Source organism: Ranitomeya variabilis, chromosome 4 (assembly GCF_051348905.1).
Source record: "Ranitomeya variabilis isolate aRanVar5 chromosome 4, aRanVar5.hap1, whole genome shotgun sequence".
Lineage (NCBI taxonomy): Eukaryota > Metazoa > Chordata > Amphibia > Anura > Dendrobatidae > Ranitomeya > Ranitomeya variabilis.
This window is the reverse complement of record NC_135235.1, coordinates 127,474,028-127,495,485: the sequence shown is the minus strand read 5'-3', so window position 1 is coordinate 127,495,485 and position 21,458 is coordinate 127,474,028. Positions and strand designations below refer to the sequence as shown.

General features: G+C 42.0%; 1 long non-coding RNA gene across 1 annotated transcript; it reads left to right on the top strand.

Annotated features, from left to right (window-relative positions):
* The first annotated feature begins 14,350 nt into the window (after positions 1-14,350).
* On the top strand, positions 14,351-15,762 carry LOC143768507 (uncharacterized). Its single transcript, XR_013213906.1, has 3 exons — positions 14,351-14,458; positions 15,163-15,371; positions 15,481-15,762. It is a non-coding gene; the product is annotated as an uncharacterized LOC143768507 (long non-coding RNA).
* The last annotated feature ends 5,696 nt before the right edge of the window (positions 15,763-21,458 follow it).

Sequence of the window (21,458 nt, the reverse complement as noted above, 5' to 3'; positions counted from 1 at the left end):
GTTGTGGGGTCTTGAGGACTGGAGTTCATAAACACTGCTCTAGTGCCACCTATTGGAAGTAGCAATCCTACAAGTAATAATCGACCCTTTTACGAACCTTGCAATATGATAGGATAAAAGTCAAATCAGAATCTCAATTTTCAGACATGTTGTTTCTGGCTATTGCCTCTCAATAGTGAGAATGAGATCTGATCTGTCTGGGCAAGAGGCTAAGACTGGTATATAAGGGGTAATGTTTCTCTTTGTGGAGAAACCTTTATAAAAATTTGAAAGGCTTATAGCTGGGTGCCATATGACATGCACTTCCCTTTGTATACATGCATTTGCCAATTCCTAGCAACTAGCTACTAATTTGTGCTACAGATGGGGGTTTGGACTTGTTACCTGTGGGATGCCGAGCCACACGCATCCGGTCTCCGGCTTGGGCAGGGAGAGCACCACATTCAACCCACTGCCACCTTTGATAAGCTCTATTATGAAAAGGACCTTGCTTTAATCATGCCTATAGAATCCCCCAGAAAAAGCTAATGCAAAACACACTTTGGGATCTTTGCTTTTGCCACTCAGGTTCTACATGCTTTGATCTTCCATGATTTTGTGCTTGACATGTTCAACTACTTGGTGTGATGTCAATATATCTGATTACTTTGGTTTCTGCACTGCACTTTCCTTATGCTGCTAATCTGTGTACTTGTTATTCTTTTTATTTATGTATTTGTCATATTAGACGATCACATGAGCCTTTACATTGTATCTCACATATATTATCAAATAGTTGTGACTTATTATTTATTTGAAGGGCTTTGTGCCTTTTATATATTTTTGACAGACCACTGCCTTTTATATATTTTTGACAGACCACCTGGTCTCAATTTTGGTCAACCTACATTGATACGCTATCGATTATTAGTGTTGTGTATCTTATACTTTAGTTATTGACCAGTTGGTTTTATGACTTGATTATGGTATGTTAAATTATTTATTGCAATTGCACTTTACTTATGGTATTTATTTTGGATTATTAGTAGTCGGCTAATTTTTGCACAGCACTTTCAATATTACAGTAAGATGTTTTCTATGTCATTTAATATTTTTAGTGTATGCATGACACTTTACTTGGACCACATCTAGGAAAGATCTCTATCACTATCTTTCTGAGTAGCTTAGCATACTTTGCATTTGTTTTTCCTTTTAACTTGTATTAATATTAACTGTTTTTTTGTTAAAAATAAAGATTTATAAATTTTATTCTACTGGGCATCGGCTTCCCTCTTATTTTTAGTTTTTTTTTTTTTTATTTGAGCTACTCTCCTATTGGCCCAAAGTGCAGCATGATATGCGGGACAAATATTCTGATTCCAGCAATGTACAACTTCCTGGGCCACTTTCTGAATTTTTGATAAAAGCTCTGTTTCCTCTGCTGCAGACGTAGCAGTTCTCTGAATGTGGAGAGCTGTATAACCCCGCCCACATCACTGATTGGCTGATTTCTGTGTACACTGTGTATAGAAAAAAAATCTGCCAATCAGTGGTGTTGATGGGGTTATACAGAGATCATGACTATGGAGGACTACACACCTCTAGTGATTATCTCCTGCTGCTAGATTTTATCAAAAGTACAGCAGGCAGGTCAGGTAGTGACACATCTCGGAAATCAGGGTATCTGTGTCCATATTATGCTGTGCTCACATTAGGTGGCAAGATCTGGTGACAGATTCCATTTAACACCTAGCAGTTCAAAATTTATGTAGGAATGCACTTCTAAGTTTGTACTATTATTGTTCTATGAGGAAAAAGATGTTTTCATACAGTGTAAAAGAGGATTTATAAAGGAATAAAACCTCTAGTGATTGAGTTCAAATCATTATCCTATCCTATCAAATCCTCACCTACTGTATTCTCACCCATCCGTTGTAGATTGTGAGCCCTCGCGGGCAGGGTCCTCACTCCTCCTGTACCAGTTATGACTTGTATTGTTCAAGATTATTGTACTTGTTTTTATTATGTATACCCCTCCTCACTTGTAAAGCGCCATGGAATAAATGGCGCTATAACAATAAATAATAATAATAATAATAATTATGTATTTTTCACAACTTCAGATTTCAGATAAATTTTCTCTGCTGCTTTTTTTTAGCAAACTGCTATAGAAATCAGCATTTAACTCAAGACTCAGTTTCTGCACATGGATAGTTACAGTGAAGAAAATACGTATTTGATACACTGTCAATTTTGCAAGTTTCCCCATCTTCAAAGAATGGAGAGGTCTGAAATCTTTATTGTAGGTGCACTTCAACTGTGAGAGACAGAATCTAAAAGTAATCCAAAAAATCACATTGTAAGATTTCTACATAATAAATTAGCATTTTATTGCATGAAATAAGTATTTCATACAATATACTAGTATAAACATAACTTTATATTTGGTACAGAAACCTTTGTTTGCAATTACAGAGGTCAGACGTTTCCTGTTCTTTACCAAGTTTGCACACATTGCAGCAGGGATTTTGCCCACTCCTCCATAAAGATCTTCTCCAGATCTTTAATGTTTCGGGGCTGTCGCTGGGAAACATTCAGTTTCAGCTCCCTCCAAAGATATTCTATTGGGTTCAGGTCTGGAGACAGGCTAGGCCACTCCAGGACCTTGAAATGCTTTTTACAGAGCCACTCCTTAGTTGCCCTGGCTGCGTGTTTCAGGTCATTGCCATGTTGTAAGACTCAGCCATTGCCCATCTTCAATGCTCTTACCGAGGAAAGGAGGTTGTTGGTCAAAATCTTGCAATACATGACCCCATCGATCCTCCCTTCAGTACAGAGCAGATGTCCTTTCCCCTTTGCAGAAAATCACTCCAAAAGTATGATGTTTCCCCCCTTGCTTCACATTTGGGATGGTGTTCTTAGGGTTGTACTAATCCTTCTACTTCCATCTCCAAACACTGAGAGTGAAGTTGATACCAAAAAGTTCTATTATGGTCTCATTTGACCGTATGACCTTCTCCCATGCCTCCTCTGGATCATCCAGATGGCCATTGGCAAACTTCAATTGGGCCTGGACATGTGCTGTTGCGAGCAAGGGAACCTTGTGTGCTCTGCAGGATTTTAATCCATGATGGCTTAGTGTGTTACTAATGGTAATATTTGAGACTGTGGCCCCAGCTGGTCATTGACCAGGTCTTCCCATGTAGCTCTGGGCTGATTCCTTACCTCTCTCAGAATCTTCCTTACCCCACATGTCAAGATCTGGCATAGAGCACCAGACCAAGGAAGATTGACAGTCATCTTGTGTTTCTTCCATTTTCTAATAATTGTGCCAACAGCTGTTGCCATCTCACCAAGCTGCTTGTCTATTGGCCTGTAGTCCATACCAGCCTTGTGTTGGTCTACAATTTTGCCCTGGTGTCCTTTGACAGCTCTTTAGTCTTGACCATGGTGGATTGGTTGGAGTGTGATTGATTGAGCGTGTGGATAGGTGTCTTTTATACAGGTAAAAAGTTCAAACAGGTGGGTAATGAGTTCATTGTAGGAAGGCTCCTTAACCCCTTAGTGACAGAGCCAATTTGGTACTTAATGACCAAGCCAATTTTTCACAATTCTGACCACTGTCACTTTATGAGGTTATAACTCTGGAACGCTTTAACAGATCCCGCTGATTCTGAGACTGTTTTTTCATGACATATTGTACTTCATGTTAGCGGTAACATTTCTTTGATATTACTTGCGGTTATTTATGAAAAAAACAGAAGTATGGCAAAAAAATTTAAAATTTTGCAATTTTCAAACTTTGTATTTTTATGCCCTTAAATCAGAGAGATATGTCACAAAAAATAGTTAATAAATAACATTTCCCACATGTCTACTTTACATCAGCACAATTTTGGAAAGAAAATGTTTTTTTTGTTAAGGAGTTATAAGGGTTAAAAATTGACCAGCAATTTCTCATTTTTACCATTTTTTTAGGGACTACATCACATTTGAAGTCATTTTGAGGGGTCCATATGATAGAAAATAACCAAGTGTGAAATCATTCTAAAAACTGCACCCCTCAAGGTGCTCAAAACCACATTCAAGAAGTTTATTAACCCTTTACGTGCTTCACAGGAACTGAAACAATGTGGAAGGAAAAAATGAACATTTAACTTTTTTTGAAAACATTTTATTTCAGAACCATTTTTTTAATTTTCACAAGTATAAAAACAGAAATGTAACCATAAATTTTGTTGTGCAATTTCTCATGAATATGCCGATACCCCATATGTGGAGGTAAATCACTGTTTGGGCGCACCGCAGAGCTTGGAAGAGAAGGAGCGCTGTTTGACTTTTTTAATGCAGAATTTGCTGGAATTGAGATCGGATGCCATGTCACGTTTAGAGAGCCCCTGATGTGCCTAAACAGTAGAAACACTCCACAAGTGACACCATTTTGGAAACTAGACCCCTCAAGGAACTTATCTAGATGTGTGGTGAGAACTTTGAATGCCCAAGTGCTTCACAGAAGTTTATAATGCAGAGTCATGAAAATAATTTTTTTTTTCCACAAAAAAGATTTTTAGCCCCCAAGTTTTTATTTTCACAAAGGTAACAGGAGAAATTGGACCCCAAGAGTTGTTGTCCAATTTATCCCGAGTACGCTAATGCCCCATATGTGGGGGTAAACCACTGTTTGGGCGCACGGCAGAGCTCAGAAGGGAGGGAGCACCATTTGACTTTTTGAGCGCAAAATTGGCTGTCGTGTTTGGAGACCCCCTGATGTACCTAAACAGTGGAAACCCCCCAATTCTAACTCCAACCCTAACCCCAACACACCCCTAACCCTAATCCCAACCCGATCCATAATCCTAATCACAACCCTAATGATAATCACAACCCTAACCATAACCCTAATCAAAACCCTAAATCCAACACACCCCTAATCCTAATCTCAACCCTAACCTCAAACCTAACCCTAATCCCAATACACCCCTAACCCTAATCCCAACCCTAACCTTAACCCTAATCCCAAACCTAACCCTAATCCCAAACGTAACCCTAATGCCAACCCTAATCCAAACCCTAACCCTAATCCCAACTCTAACCCTAACTTTAGCTGCAACCCTAGCGCTAACTTTAGCCCCAACCCTAACCCTAGCCCTATCCCTAAATTTAGCCCCAACCCTAACCCTAACCCTAGCCCTAACTTTAGCCCCAACCCTAACCCTAGCCCAACCTTAACCCTAGCCCTAACTTTAGCCCCAACCCTAACCCTAGCCCTAACCCTAGCCCTAAGGCTACTTTCATACTTGCGTCTTGTGGCATCCATCGCAATCTGTCATTTTGGACAAAAAACAGATCCTGCAAAAGTGCCCGCAGGATGTGTTTTTTGCCCATAGACTTGTATTGCCGATGGATCGTGACAGATGGCCACACGTCGTGTCCGTCGTACACTGGATCCATTGTGTTTTGGCGGACCATCGTCACAAAAAAAGTTCAATGTAACGCTTTTATGTACGTCGCGTCCGCCATTTCTGACCGCGCATGCGCAGCCGTATCTCCGCCCCCTCCTCCCCAGGACATAGACAGGGCAGCAGATGCGTTGAAAAACTGCATCCGCTGCCCACATTGTGCACAATTTTCACAATGTGCGTCGGTACCGACGTATTGCGATGGCCCCGCACCGACGCAAGTGTGAAAGAAGCCTAACCCTAGCCCTAACCCTAGCCCTAACCCTAAATTTAGCCCCAACCCTAACCCTAAGTTTAGCCCCAATCTTAACCCTAACTCTAAATTTAGCCCCAACCCTAACCCTAACCCTAAATTTAGCCCCAACCCTAACCCTAACACTAACCCTAAATCTAGCCCCAACTCCTCTAGCTGCCGGCCGGCAGATCATGGCGGGCAGACTGCGCATGCGCCCACCATTTTCTTACCGGATGAAGAAGCTGGCGAGCAGGAGGGGACGCAGGAGGACCCAGGGACACCGGTAAGTATAACAGGCTCCCCGAATCCCCCTATTTCTCTGTCCTCTGATGTGATCGGTTTCTCTGTCCTCTGATGTGCGATCACATCAGAGGACAGAGAATGACACATCACTTTTTCTTTTTGCGGTCGCCGGTAAACAGTTAATTACCGGCGATTGCAAAACAGGGGTCGGTAAAAACCGACCCCGATCATGTTCTTTGGGGTCTCGGCTACCCCCGGCAGCTGAGACCCCAAAGATCTTCTGGGTGCCGGTCGGCGGGCGCACTGCGCATGCGCCCGCCATTTTTTGGCCGGAAGGAGATGGTGGCGTCCATCGGGAGCCACAAGGAGCACCGGGGGAGACAGGTGAGTATCGGGGGGCGATCGGGGACCCCATTTCTCTGTCCGCTGATGTGCGATCACATCGGAGGACAGAGAAATTAAATGGGAAATCGCTTTTTTTTTGCGACCGCCGGTAAACGGTTAATTACCGACGATCGCAACCCGGGGGTCGGTAAAAAAACCCTGAATCATGTTCTCTGGGGTCTCGGCTACCCCCGGCAACCGAGACCCCAGAGAGAATCTGACTCTAGGGGGCGCTATTCACTTTTTCCACAGTGCCGTTAATTAAGTACCCTTAACTGCCGCCATTAAAAGGCGTATCAGCGGTCATTAAGGGGTAAAATAAAAACTAACAGGTCTGTGAGAGCCCAAATTCTTGCTGGTTGGTAGATGATCAAATACTTATCTCATGCAATAAAATGCAATTTAATCATGTAAAAATCATACAATGTGATTTTCTGTTTTTTATTTAGATTCTGTATCTCACAGTTGAAGTGTATCTACGATACAAATTACAGACCTCTCCATTCTTTGTAGGTGGGAAGACTTGCAAAATTGTAATATAAAATACTTATTTTTCACACTGTATCTAAATCCCAGCAGCAAAAGAATGCACAATGTTCTACACTATTATATCTATCCTACTCATCTAGTCTATTATATTGAAACTACATGGTGGCCCGATTCTAACACATCGGGTATTCTAGAATATGTATGTAGTTTATTTATGAAGTTTTCAGAATAATGTAATTTATACACAGGATTCGGCTGGCCGGGCGTGACCAATTAGCGAAGCATGGTTCAAATTCCACGCCAATTCGCAGGCGGCCTGCGCCTGTTGCTGATTGTTCGCAGCCGGGCGTGACCAATCAGTGAAGCCAGGTTTTTGAAAGCCCCGGGCGAAAGAGTCTCAGTGGGCCCCCCTCTTTAACACATACCACGATTCATGATGCACAGATACAGCAGAGAAATATAGCACAGCCAAGTAGCGTATAACACAGCCCACGTAGTATATAACACAGCCCACGTAGTATATAGCACAGCCACGTAGCATAATGCTCAGCCACGTAGTATATTGCCAAGCCACGTAGTGTATAGCACAGACACGTAGTATATTGCCCAGCCACGTAGTATATTGCCCAGCCACAAAGTATATAGCACAGACACGTAGTATATAGCAAAGACACATAGTATATTGCCCAGCCACGTAGTATATAGCACAGACACGTAGTATATAGTACAGACACATAGTATATAGCACAGACACGTAGTACAGTATATTGCCCAGCCACATAATATATTGCCCAGCCACGTAGTATATTGCCCAGCCACGTAATATATTGCACAGCCACATAGTATATAGCACAGAGACGTAGTATATAACACTGCCCATGCAGTATATAACACACGCCACGTAGTATAGAGCACAGCGATGTAGTATATACTCACCCTCCGTCGGCCCCCAGGATCCAGCCCAGGCGTTTACCGATGCTCCTCGCGACGCTCCGGTCCCAAGAGTGCATTGCGAGACCGCAATGCATGGACCGGTCACAGGAGCGTCGCGAGGAGCAGGAAAGGCCTGGGTTGGATCCGGGAGGCCGACGGAGGGTGAGTATATAATGATTTTTTAATTTTTTTATTATTTTTAACATTAGATCTTTTTACTATTGATGCTGCATAGGCAGCATCAATAGTAAAAAGTTGGTCACACAAGGTTAATAGCAGCCTTAATGGAGTGCATTACACCGCAGCATAACGCGGTGTAATGCAGCCATTAACCCTGTGTGAGCGCTGACTGGAGGGGAGTATGGAGCGGGCACTGACGGCAGGGGAGTAGGGAGCGGCCATTTCGCCGCCGGACTGTGCCCGTCGCTGATTGGTCGTGGCCATTTTGCCGCGACCAATCAGCGACTTGAGATTTCCGTGACAGACAGACAAACAGACGGAAGTGACCCTTAGGGTACCGTCACACAGTCACATTTTGATCGCTACAACCGTACGATTCGTGACGTTCCAGCGATATCCATAAGATATCGCTGTGTCTGACACGCAGCAGCAATCAGGGATCCTGCTGAGAATCGTACGTCGTAGCAGATCGTATGGAACTTTATTTTGTCACTTGATCACCCGCTGACATCGCTGGATCGTTGTGTGTGACAGCGATCCAGCGATGTGTTCGCTTGTAACCAGGGTAAACATCAGGTAACTAAGCGCAGGGCCGTGCTTAGTAACCCGATGTTTACCGTGGTTACCAGCGTAAACGTAAAAAAAACAAACAGTACATACTTACATTCCGGTGTCTGTCCTCCGGCGTCTCAGCTTCTCTGCACTGTGAGCGCCGGCCAGCCAGAAAGCGAGCACAGCGGTGACGTCTGACGTCACCGCTGTGCTCGCTTTCCGGCCGCTGTGCTTACACAGTGGAGAGAAGCAGAACGCCGGGGGACAGACACCGGAATGTGAGTATGTACTGTTTGTTTTTTTTACGTTTACGCTGGTAACCACGGTAAACATCGGGTTACTAAGCGCGGCCCTGCGCTTAGTAACCCGATGTTTACCCTGGTTACCCGGGGACTTCGGCATCGCTCCAGCGCCGTGATTGCAACGTGTGACCGCAGTCTACGACGCTGGAGCGATAATCATACGACGATGTGACGTCACGGATCGTGCCATCGTAGCGATCAAAATGGCACTGTGTAACGGTACCCTTAGACAATTATATAGTAGATGGTAAATATAGTGAGAAAAGAGTCAATCGTGAATCAATCTAATTAATCTAAATGGTAATTGTACTTTCAGATAACCTGATCTCCTTTCATTGACAACTTGCTGTCTGCTAACTGTTATCAGTTGTAATCCCACTTTAGCTGCTTAGAAGCAGACAGATTACAATCAGCGGCTAATTCACTGACCCCCACTTTGTGTGTTTCGCTGTAGAGCAGAGATCCATTGGCTCCCTTCCCCATTACTCTTTCCTCCAGTACAAAGACTGCTGTCAGCTTGTGGCCTACAAGATGTCAGTGTCCTGGCACAGACAATTGAGGAAGAAGTCAGAGCTGTGGATACTCTCTCACACCTTCCGGATATCAATTATGTCTGAAGGAGGGCCCAGTGAAGCATCTGTTTATTTGCTGTAGGGATCACATGACATAACATTGTCACATGAGTCTCGGGAGAGCAGGTGTCGACATCGCGGGTTAGTATAAGGTTAGTATAAATGTTATTATATTATTATTTTACTTGTGAGAAATATAATAATTGACAAGGGGTTGTCCGAGCAGTAGCTAACCCCTTTATTTTGAAATGGAGAATCATAATGCCAGGTTAATTTTGCTGCCTTTTGTTGTAAAAACAAAAAACTGAAAAGTGAAGATGTTAATTAGTACCTAGGACAGCATGTACATACAGCCCTGAAGACCCATAAGATTAAAAAATTGCATCATATTCTGAAGCCGCTACTGCAAAAAGAAAAAAAAATGTGATGTATGAATAAAATATTTTATTGATTATTAGGTCACTTGGTACAAGAATTAGGTACACAATATAGAACTACATGGAAACAGGCAAATTGTGAGCCCCAACGAGGACAGCGATGATAATGTGTGCAAAACTGTAAAGCGCTGCGGAATATGTTAGCGCTATATAAAAAATAAAATAAAAATAAAATAAAATACACAGACTGCGGCGTTGCAATGGTCATATTTTATAAAGTGAGTAGTGTCACTAGGACTGAGTACCTAGGGTAGGGCATATTCCCCAAACTTCAGAGAAGGTGTCCTGGAACTCTGGGTGAGTGACACTTTATACTCTAATGGCGTCATCATAACACCAATACATTGAGATTCTGTAGTGTGATTCGCTGTAGAGCAGAGATCCATTGGCTCCCTTCCCCATCACTCTTTCCTCCAGGACGAAGACTGCTGTCAGCTTGTGGCCTACAAGATGTCAGTGTCCTGGCACAGACAGCACAATGACAGCACTGTATTGCACTGCCTGTGTTCGCCTTTTGGGGTGAAGATGACTTTATTGCTTGAGTTAGGTGACTATTTATTATAGCTTTCTTATAGGGGATAGTACAAAGGAGGAATTATTATTTTATCGGAAGGAGCATTCAGGAAGCATAATTACTTTTTTAGGGGACATTAATAGTTTCTAAAGAAAACACTCAGATGGTATTATTTGGACTTGACTAAGGAACCCTACAGACAACCCATGGGAAACCTGCAATGAAAAGAAGAAGTACAAAAAAATGAGCAGTGCACAATGATATTGCTCAATTTGCTTAATAACTGTGTGGCAATGTATACATTACCCTACACAAATGGTTACATTTACTTTAGAGTGGATATATAGGAGACAATACAACGCTCAACATCTTTTTTTCCTTTGAAATGGAAGAGCAGAACAAAACAAAGGATTTTGCAAGGCTCAGGCATTATTAACCCTACAAAGAGCAGAAAGTCGAATCATTATTTTTATATTTCACGTGTGCATTGTGAGAGCTACATAGCAAAATTCCAGAAGTCCCAAGACAAAAATGTATAAAAACCAAAGCCACGATATTAGACTTCACTTTCTAAAAATGTCATTAATGGACATAGAAAAAAATGCAAAGCCATTAGTATATTAAATATTTATTTACAAAGAATAATGAACAGCAGGCCTTTGACAGGTTAATCTCTGACTTCCAGCAACATCTGTAATTGCAGCAATGTAATGTATTACTGCTAGTCTCTCCATGATATGCTGCACCAATAAATATTTGGACTGGAGCACTGTTAGGCTTCAGATATGTTTGGTATGTGCAGACAGAATGGATTTTAGTATAAACAAGAAATATGCATCACTGAATCTCTGTTACCTAGGGAAGGGTTACATAACTGACCTCTACACAGTCTATGTTTAAGCCACAGACTCGGAAACTGAAGTGCTTGTATGCCAAGGGGCATTTGAGACACTGGCAGAGTTTTTCAATAGCATATGTATTAACTCAACCAAATATTCACTTATTCATTGAAGAGTACACAAACTAAAATAGACAGTCGCAATGTTTGAGAAATCATAAGAAGACTAATAAAAAATGTATTCTTTGTGTAATAATGTTTTTTTTACCTTTGACTTTTTAAATGTTTTATTTAAATAAAGCGCAATCATTGCAAAGTGAAAAGTTCAGCAACTTTTTAAAATACTCTGTTTACACTGCTGTCCTGGCTTATAACCGATCCATTAAATTGCTATTTTCTTTCCTCAATGAAATAATTAATGGTTCAACAAAATTCTATTAAAAAAATGCAGTCTGATGGAGAAAAACTAACACAAGTCTTGGATTACCACAAATTTGCACCATTTGGTCTTCACAACACAATTCTACTGTTATAAATATAGATTTAGAATATAAAATACAGAGTTGATTTCCCTAAAATACAGATAAATGGCCACAGCTTCAACCATGATTGATTCATTCATATACATGAAGCTCAAAACACAAATAAGAAAACAACTATAATTAAAAAATTGACATTGGACACAAAAATGAGGAGTTATAGTCAATAATATTAGAAGGTTTAGCGATAACAAATTATGTATTTGGATACAGACCAAAGCCTTATAATCTCATCACAAAAAAACACACAAGATTTATACGGTAAGTGTGCACTGTACAAACCCATATGTAAATATTAACTATCCTTTTTTTCATAAATCAACTGAACAAGTGAAAATATAAATGTTGAAATATATATATATATATATATATATATATATATATATATATATATTATTATTTATTTATATAGCACCATTGATTCCATGGTGCTGTACATATATATATATATATATATATATATATATATACACTGCTCAAAAAATAATATCACTGAATGAAATATTCCAGTTGTAAATCTTTATTCATTCTGTAGTGGAATGTGTTGAGAACGATAAAACATAAAAATGATCAACGTAAATCACAACTAATATCCCACAAAGGTCTGGAGTTGGAATGACGCTCAAAATCAAAGTGGAAAATTAAGTTACAGGCTGATCCAACTTCAAAAGTGACCAAAACATCAGCCAGAAAGCATTGGTACTGAGATGTGGTCTGTGGTCCCCACCTGCAGAACCACTCTTTTATTGAGTGTGTCTTGATAATTGCCAATAATTTCCATCTGTTGTCTATTCCATTTGCACAACAGCATGTGAAATTGATTGTCAAACAGTGTTGCTCCCTAAGTGGACAGTTTCATTTCACAATAGTTTGATTTACTTGGAGTTATATTCAGTTGTTTAAGTGTTCCCCTTATTTTTTGAGCAGTATATATATATATATATATATATATATATATATATATATACATATATATTTATTTATTTACTTGTTTATCTATTTTTTCATTATATCATTTTTGCATTTTACTACTCATTAACTCCCCGAACTGTCATTAACTCTCAAAAATGGAACAAATATGTATATATTATCGCTTTAATGAGAGATCAAATTATACTTGCTAGCTCAGTCTGTGAAGGAGAGAATGGCTAATGAAATCAATTATTAAATCTTATGTAAGCTAGTTCAGATATGTTGTGGCAAAGATGGCATATATGTCCTGAACGGTACCCTTGAAAAAAATCTTTGGAATGAAGAAGTAAAGACACTGAAGACACCATATTTGGAAGTCTGTATCAGTCTGTAATTGTTAGTTTGCTTACTGTAAGTGATATCTGTAATTTGTATGTAACCCCTTCTCATGTACAGCACCATGGAATCAATGGTGCTATATAAATAATAATAATAATAATAATAAAGTTGGAATGGACCTATCATAGACTGCCACTAGAGAAAAAAAAAAGCGGCAAGACACAAGGAGAAGCTGCTGATGCTTCTAGTGTAAAGAACCTCTACAAATCCAAGATAAAAGTCGTATCATAGCCAGAAATAGAGGTATTCTTTATATTCACAAAAATGAGATTGTATTCAGAAAAATTATCGGGAAAGCGCAGTTACATTTTAAACAGTGAGTTTTGCACCATATTCTATTGGCTGATATACTCTGTTGGCATGGTATATATACATTATTCGCACTATCTTCCCAACCTCTTCTGCTTGTTGGATTCTACTTCCTTTGTCACATTTGATGTTTCGGTACTGATTTATCACAATGGAGATCAATTAGATAACAGATGAGGGCATTATAACTGCTAGAACGCAGGTCATAATAAAATGCAAAAACTCGCACTCTGGGCTGAAGTTGGGGGTCCAGTAAAGGTACCGTCACACTAGGCGATATCGCCAGCGATCCGTGACGTTGCAGCGACCTGGATAGCGATATCGCTGTATTTGACACGCAGCAGCGATCTGGATCCCGCTGTGAAATCGCTGGTCGCTGCTAGAAGGTCTGCACTTTATTTGGTCGCTAGGTCGCCGTGTATCGCCGTGTTTGACAGCAAAAGCAAGGATACCAGCGATATTTTACACTGGTAACCAGGGTAAACATCGGGTTACTAAGCGCAGGGCCGCGCTTAGTAACCCGATGTTTACCCTGGTTACCAGCGTAACAGTTAAAAAAACAAACAGCACATACTCACCAGCGCGTCCCCCAGCCTCTGCTTCCTGACACTGACTGAGCGCCGGCCCTAAACTGAAAGTGAAAGCACAGCGGTGACGTCACCGCTGTGCTGTTAGGGCCGGAGCTCAGTCAGTGTCAGGAAGCAGACGCTGGGGGACGCGCTGGTGAGTATGTGCTGTTTGTTTTTTTAACTTTTACGCTGGTAACCAGGGTAAACATCGGGTTACTAAGCGCGGCCCTGCGCTTAGCAACCCGATGCTTACCCTGGTTACCCGGGGACCTCGGCATAGTTGGTCGCTGGAGAGCGGTCTGTGTGACAGCTCTCCAGCGATCAAACAGCGACGCTGCAGCGATGGGCATCGCTGTCGCTATCGCTGCAGCGTCGCTTAATGTGACGGTACCTTAAGGCTGGGGAGGGATCCTGAAGATTGAAGGCAATGAAGTTTTCCTCATGACCACATAGCACAGACCACAGCAGACCTACCATTGATGTTAATGAGAACTTTTATTTTTTAGATTTTTCTTGCCTTCTAAAAATGAGAAAGAAGAAAAATTACAAAACATTTTGACTTGGTGGAAAGTAATGCTACCTAACAGTAATAACAATCTGGAATGGAAAAAAGGTAAGGTTTTTTCTGTACAGAAATATATGTTTTACTATGTTTGAGTGGTTTTTGTATTATAAGACCAACTTTTTAGCAAGAAAAAATTGGATTCAGCTTTTCATCATAAAAAGAACTGATTGCCACAAATTTCTTTCCTCTTCTGAATAGGGTATGTTCAGACATACCTTTTTAGATGCTTTTTTTCTACATGAAAAACACAGGTTATTGCCAAAAATTACAATGGAAAATATGTGCGTCTTTGATGCAGCTTTTTTTTCTGTTAGGTAACCCATTATGATCTTAATGTTGTAAAACATAAAATATATCTGTGGATTTATTATATGTCTGAGCAATATACTGTAGAAGAATACTATGTTTGAGGGTACTGGAAACTGCGCAATTTAGGTCACAGGTGGGCACTATACAACCCTGTCCAGCACTGAGTCAATGATGGCTCTTTTGTTTCTCCACTCTAAAGCCTTCTTTATTGACAGTGGAGGTTGTGGCCCTTTTGTGTGATGTCACCTCTGTTCTCCATTTGCAATCAAAAAGTCGGATGAAATTGGTGGGAGAAACTGAAGGGAGCCGTAGACTACAAGTACACTGTTATGCCCACTTGTGGATTTGCAGACCTAATTTCCAAGTCAATAAAAGCCAATTTTTCTGCACAATGGCCCAGTGGATGATATTGTAATAAGCATCTTTTAAAATGTTTTTCACAGTGCTACCCTGCAGTACCTCTGCTTGTGGAGGCATAGTGTTACTGACAGGATCCTTTTAAGGAAAGATCAGAAGTTTATGTGCTGGAAGCCAAGCTGAATAACTTACTGGGACTTTCCATCTATGTACTGGACAATAAGGCTTAAACACCTGCTACTACTCCAGGACATTGCCGCTGGCTGACCAATCATTAGGACCTGCTTACCGTAATGTATGATAAGACAGTGCAAAGGTTTCTGTTGACTCTTAGGCTTATGGCATGTTCTCATTAGCCAATTATTATCATTGACATTTACTTGTTTTTGTGTTTGCTTCACAAGGAAGATAGTCACCTCTGAACAAATGGCAGATGGCACTACATGCACACAGCACAGGAGTCCAGAGGTCCGAGGAGAGGAGAGCTTTTTCTTATCGACATCATCTGCAGAGGATTCTTAGCTGAAATAGTCCAGTTCCACAGAGCACAAACCTCTTCATGAGAAAAATTCAGATATCAAATGTATGTGTCACAGTGTGGGAATGTGTGTGTGTGACTGTATGTAAAATATATGTTTGTCTTAATGTATTTAGATCAACATGTGTCCAATGTTAAAGGGGCACTTCATAGACAATGCAGCAATCATTCCCATATATCATCCATATATCATGCACATAGAACAAGGAAGAGATCCCACAAGATGTGCATAAAAACAATAATTGTATTCATCAAGATTTTGAAAGGAATAAATAAAAAAAGCTTTTTATGTATTCCTTTTAAAATCTTGATTAATAAAATTATTGTTTTATGTACATCTTGTGGCATCTCGTCCTTGTCCTATGTGCATGATATATGGGATTGGTTGTTGAAATGTCTTAATGTATGTATAAACATGTATGTATGTGAATGTGTGTGTACTAAATGTGTATACTGTATGTGGTACAATGTGTATACATATTCGTGAATGCATAAATATGTGTCATGGTCCCAATGGCAGGGAATTAAACACATAACACGGGCAAAAACAGGACGAGCTCTAGGGTGATGGAACCTGAGCTGACCGCGATCCTGAACCTCAACACTCAACTAACAGCAGCCGGGGAACGTTCCTGGGGGGACTCTAGACGTCTCGCGCCAGCCGGAGATCTAGCTACCCCTATCAGAAGAATCACAGACCTATCTTGCCTCCAGAGAAATATTCCCACAGAAATAGCAGCCCCCCACATATAATGACGGTGAAATGAGAGGAAGGCACAAACGTAGTTATGAAAACAGATTCAGCAAAATGAGGCCCGCTAAAGCAAGATAGCAGAGGATACAAAAGGTGAACTGCGCGGTCAGCTTAAAACCCTTCAAAATACCATCCTGAAATTACTTGAACTCATGTGCCAACTCATGGTACATGAGTGGTAATTTCAGCCCACTAGAGCAACCAGCAGCAGAGAATTACATATCTGCAAGCTGGACTAAAAACATGAAAGCAAACATGAAACAGGGAAATCCAGACTTAGCTTGTCTTGAAGGCCTAGGAGCAGGTAGCAAAGGTAACAGAGACACACTGATACATTGATAGCCGGCAAGGGAATGACAGGAAAGCCAGGTTAAATAGGAAACACCCAGCCTCTGATGGACAGGTGGAAACCAGAGACCGCAACCCACCAAAGTCACCCAGTACCAGTTGTAACCACCAGAGGGAGCCCAAAAACAGAATCCACAACAGTACCCCCCCCTTGAGGAGGGGTCACCGAACCCTCACGAGAACCCCCAGGGCGATCAGGATGAGCTCTATGGAAGGCGCGGACCAAATCAGTCGCATGAACATCAGAGGCGACCACCCAGGAATTATCCTCCTGACCATAACCCTTCCACTTAACCAAATACTGGAGTTTACGTCTGGAAACACGAGAATCCAAGATCTTCTCAACAACATACTCCAATTCTCCCTCCACCAGCACCGGAGCAGGAGGCTCAACCGAAGGAACAACGGGCACCTCATACCTCCGCAATAACGACCGATGGAACACATTATGAATAGCAAACGATGCTGGGAGATCCAAACGAAAAGATACAGGGTTAAGAATCTCCAAGATCTTATAAGGACCGATGAACCGAGGCTTGAACTTAGGAGAAGAGACCTTCATAGGGACAAAACGAGAAGACAACCACACCAAGTCCCCAACAAGAAGTCGGGGACCCACGCGGCGACGGCGATTAGCAAACTGCTGAGTCTTCTCCTGAGACAACTTCAAATTGTCCACCACCTGATTCCAAATCTGATGTAGCCTGTCCACCACCACGTCCACTCCAGGACAATCCGAAGGCTCCACCTGACCAGAGGAAAAATGAGGATGAAACCCCGAATTACAAAAGAAAGGAGAAACCAAAGTAGCAGAACTAGCCCGATTATTAAGGGCAAATTCGGCCAGTGGCAAAAAGGCAACCCAGTCATCTTGATCAGCAGAAACAAAACACCTTAAATAAGTTTCCAAGGTCTGATTAGTTCGCTCCGTCTGGCCATTCGTCTGAGGATGGAATGCAGACGAGAAAGACAAATCAATGCCCATCTTAGCACAAAACGACCGCCAAAATCTAGACACAAACTGGGATCCCCTGTCAGAAATGATATTCTCCGGAATCCCATGCAAACGAACCACGTTCTGAAAAAATAAAGGGACCAACTCAGAGGAGGAAGGCAACTTAGGCAAGGGTACCAAATGAACCATCTTAGAAAAGCGGTCACACACAACCCAGATAACGGACATTTTCTGTGAGACAGGGAGATCTGAAATAAAATCCATGGAAATGTGCGTCCAAGCCCTCTTCGGGATAGGCAAGGATAACAACAACCCACTGGCCTGAGAACAGCAAGGCTTAGCCCGAGCACACACTTCACAAGACTGCACAAAGGTGCGCACATCCCTTGACAAGGAAGGCCACCAAAAAGACCTGGCCACCAAGTCTCTAGTACCAAATATTCCAGGATGACCAGCCAACACAGAAGAATGGACCTCGGAGATGACTCTACTGGTCCAATCATCCGGAACAAACAGTCTTTCTGGTGGACAACGATCAGGTTTATCCGCCTGAAACTCCTGCAATGCACGTCGCAAGTCTGGGGAGACGGCGGACAATATTACCCCATCCCTAAGGATACCAGTAGGCCCAGAGTCTCCAGGAGAGTCAGGCACAAAACTCCTGGAAAGAGCATCTGCCTTCACATTCTTTGAACCTGGCAGGTATGAAACCACAAAATTGAAACGAGAAAAAAACAACGACCAACGAGCCTGTCTAGGATTCAGACGCCTGGCAGACTCAAGGTAAATCAGATTTTTGTGATCAGTCAAGACCACCACACGATGTCTAGCACCCTCAAGCCAATGACGCCACTCCTCAAATGCCCACTTCATGGCCAAAAGCTCCCGATTACCCACATCATAATTGCGCTCGGCGGGCGAGAATTTTCTAGAAAAGAACGCACATGGCTTCATCACCGAGCCATCGGAACTTCTCTGTGACAAAACCGCCCCCGCTCCAATCTCGGAAGCATCAACCTCAACCTGAAAAGGAAGTGAAACATCTGGTTGACATAACACAGGAGCAGAAGAAAACCAGCGCTTAAGTTCCTGAAAGGCCTCCACAGCCGTAGGAGACCAATTAGCAACATCAGCACCCTTTTTAGTCAAATCAGTCAAAGGTTTAACAACACTGGAAAAATTAGTAATGAACCGACGATAAAAATTAGCAAAACCCAAGAACTTCTGAAGACTCTTAACAGATGTAGGTTGTGTCCAGTCACAAATCGCCCGAATCTTGACGGGATCCATCTCATTAGTAGAAGGAGAAAAAATGTACCCCAAAAAAGAAATCTTCTGGACTCCGAAGAGACATTTTGAGCCCTTCACAAACAGAGAATTGGCCCGCAGGACTTGAAACACCTTCCTGACCTGTAGAACATGAGACTCCCAGTCATCAGAAAACACCAAAATATCATCCAAATACACAATCATAAACTTATCCAGATATTCACGGAAAATATTGTGCATAAAGGACTGAAAGACTGAAGGAGCATTAGAAAGTCCAAAAGGCATTACCAAATACTCAAAATGGCCCTCAGGCGTATTAAATGCGGTTTTCCACTCATCACCCTGCTTTATCCGCACAAGATTATACGCACCGCGAAGATCTATCTTAGTGAACCACCTAGCCCCCTTAATGCGAGCAAACAAATCAGTCAATAATGGCAATGGATACTGATATTTGACTGTAATCTTATTCAGAAGGCGATAATCTATACAAGGCCTCAGGGAACCATCTTTTTTTGCCACGAAAAAAAAACCTGCTCCCAGAGGGGACGAAGATGGACGAATATGTCCCTTTTCCAAGGACTCCTTAATATAATTCCGCATAGCAGTATGCTCTGGCACTGACAGATTAAATAAACGACCCTTAGGGAACTTACTGCCAGGAATTAATTCTATAGCACAGTCACAATCCCTATGAGGAGGGAGCGAATTGAGCTTAGGCTCCTCAAAAACATCCCGATAGTCAGACAAAAACGCAGGGACCTCAGAAGGAGTAGATGAAGCGATTGAAATCAGAGGTGCATCATCATGAACCCCCTTACATCCCAAGCTTAACACAGACATTGTTTTCCAATCCAGGACTGGATTATGAGTTTGTAACCATGGCAGACCAAGCACTAGTACATCATGTAAATTATACAGTACAAGGAAGCGAATCACCTCCTGATGAACGGGAGTCATGCGCATGGTCACTTGTGTCCAGTACTGCGGTTTATTCATAGCCAATGGTGTAGAGTCAATTCCCTTCAAAGGAATAGGAACTTCCAGAGGCTCCAGACTAAAACCGCAGCGTTTGGCAAATGACCAATCCATAAGACTCAGGGCAGCGCCCGAATCCACATAGGCATCGACGGAAATGGATGACAGTGAACAAATCAGAGTTACAGACAAAATAAACTTAGACTGCAGAGTACTAATGGCAAAAGATTTATCAACCTTTTTTGTGCGTTTAGAGCATGCTGATATAACATGAGCTGAATCACCACAATAAAAACACAATCCATTTTTCCGCCTATAATTTTGCCGTTCACTTCTGGACTGAATTCTATCACATTGCATAGTCTCAGGTGCCTGTTCAGAAGACACCGCCAACTGGTGCACAGGTTTGCGCTCCCGTAAACGCCGATCAATCTGAATGGCCATAGCCATAGACTCATTCAGACCTGTAGGCGCAGGGAACCCCACCATAATATCCTTAATGGCCTCAGAAAGACCATCTCTGAAGTTTGCAGCCAGGGCGCACTCATTCCACTGAGTAAGCACCGACCATTTCCGAAATTTTTGACAATATACTTCCGCTTCATCATGCCCCTGAGAGAGGGCTAATAAAGCCTTTTCAGCCTGAATCTCCAGGTTAGGTTCCTCATAGAGCAATCCCAGTGCCAGAAAAAACGCATCCACACTGAGCAATGCAGGATCCCCTGGTGCCAATGCAAATGCCCAATTCTGAGGGTCGCCCCGCAGGAAAGATATTACAATCTTGACCTGCTGAACAGGGTCTCCAGAGGAGCGAGATTTCAAAGAAAGAAACAATTTGCAATTGTTCCTGAAATTCAGGAAGGTAGATCTATCTCCAGAAAAAAACTCTGGAATAGGAATTCTAGGTTCAGACATAGGAGTGTGAACAACAAAATCCTGTATGTTTTGAACTTTTGCAGCAAGATTATTCAGGCTGGAAGCCAAACTCTGGACATCCATGTTAAACAGCTAAGGTCAGAGCCATTCAAGGGTTAAGAGGAGGTAAGAAGCAGCTAGACAGCAATTAAGGGCTAGGCAGCAAAACTCTGAGGGAAAAAAAAATAAAAAATTCCCTTCAACACTTCTTTTTCTCCTGCTTCAGCCCAAACAATTAACACTTTGTGGGCCGGCTATACTGTCATGGTCCCAATGGCAGGGAATTAAACACATAACACGGGCAAAAACAGGACGAGCTCTAGGGTGATGGAACCTGAGCTGACCGTGATCCTGAACCTCAACACTCAACTAACAGCAGCCGGGGAACGTTCCTGGGGGGACTCTAGACGTCTCGCGCCAGCCGGAGATCTAGCTACCCCTATCAGAAGAATCACAGACCTATCTTGCCTCCAGAGAAATATTCCCACAGAAATAGCAGCCCCCCACATATAATGACGGTGAAATGAGAGGAAGGCACAAACGTAGTTATGAAAACAGATTCAGCAAAATGAGGCCCGCTAAAGCTAGATAGCAGAGGATACAAAAGGTGAACTGCGCGGTCAGC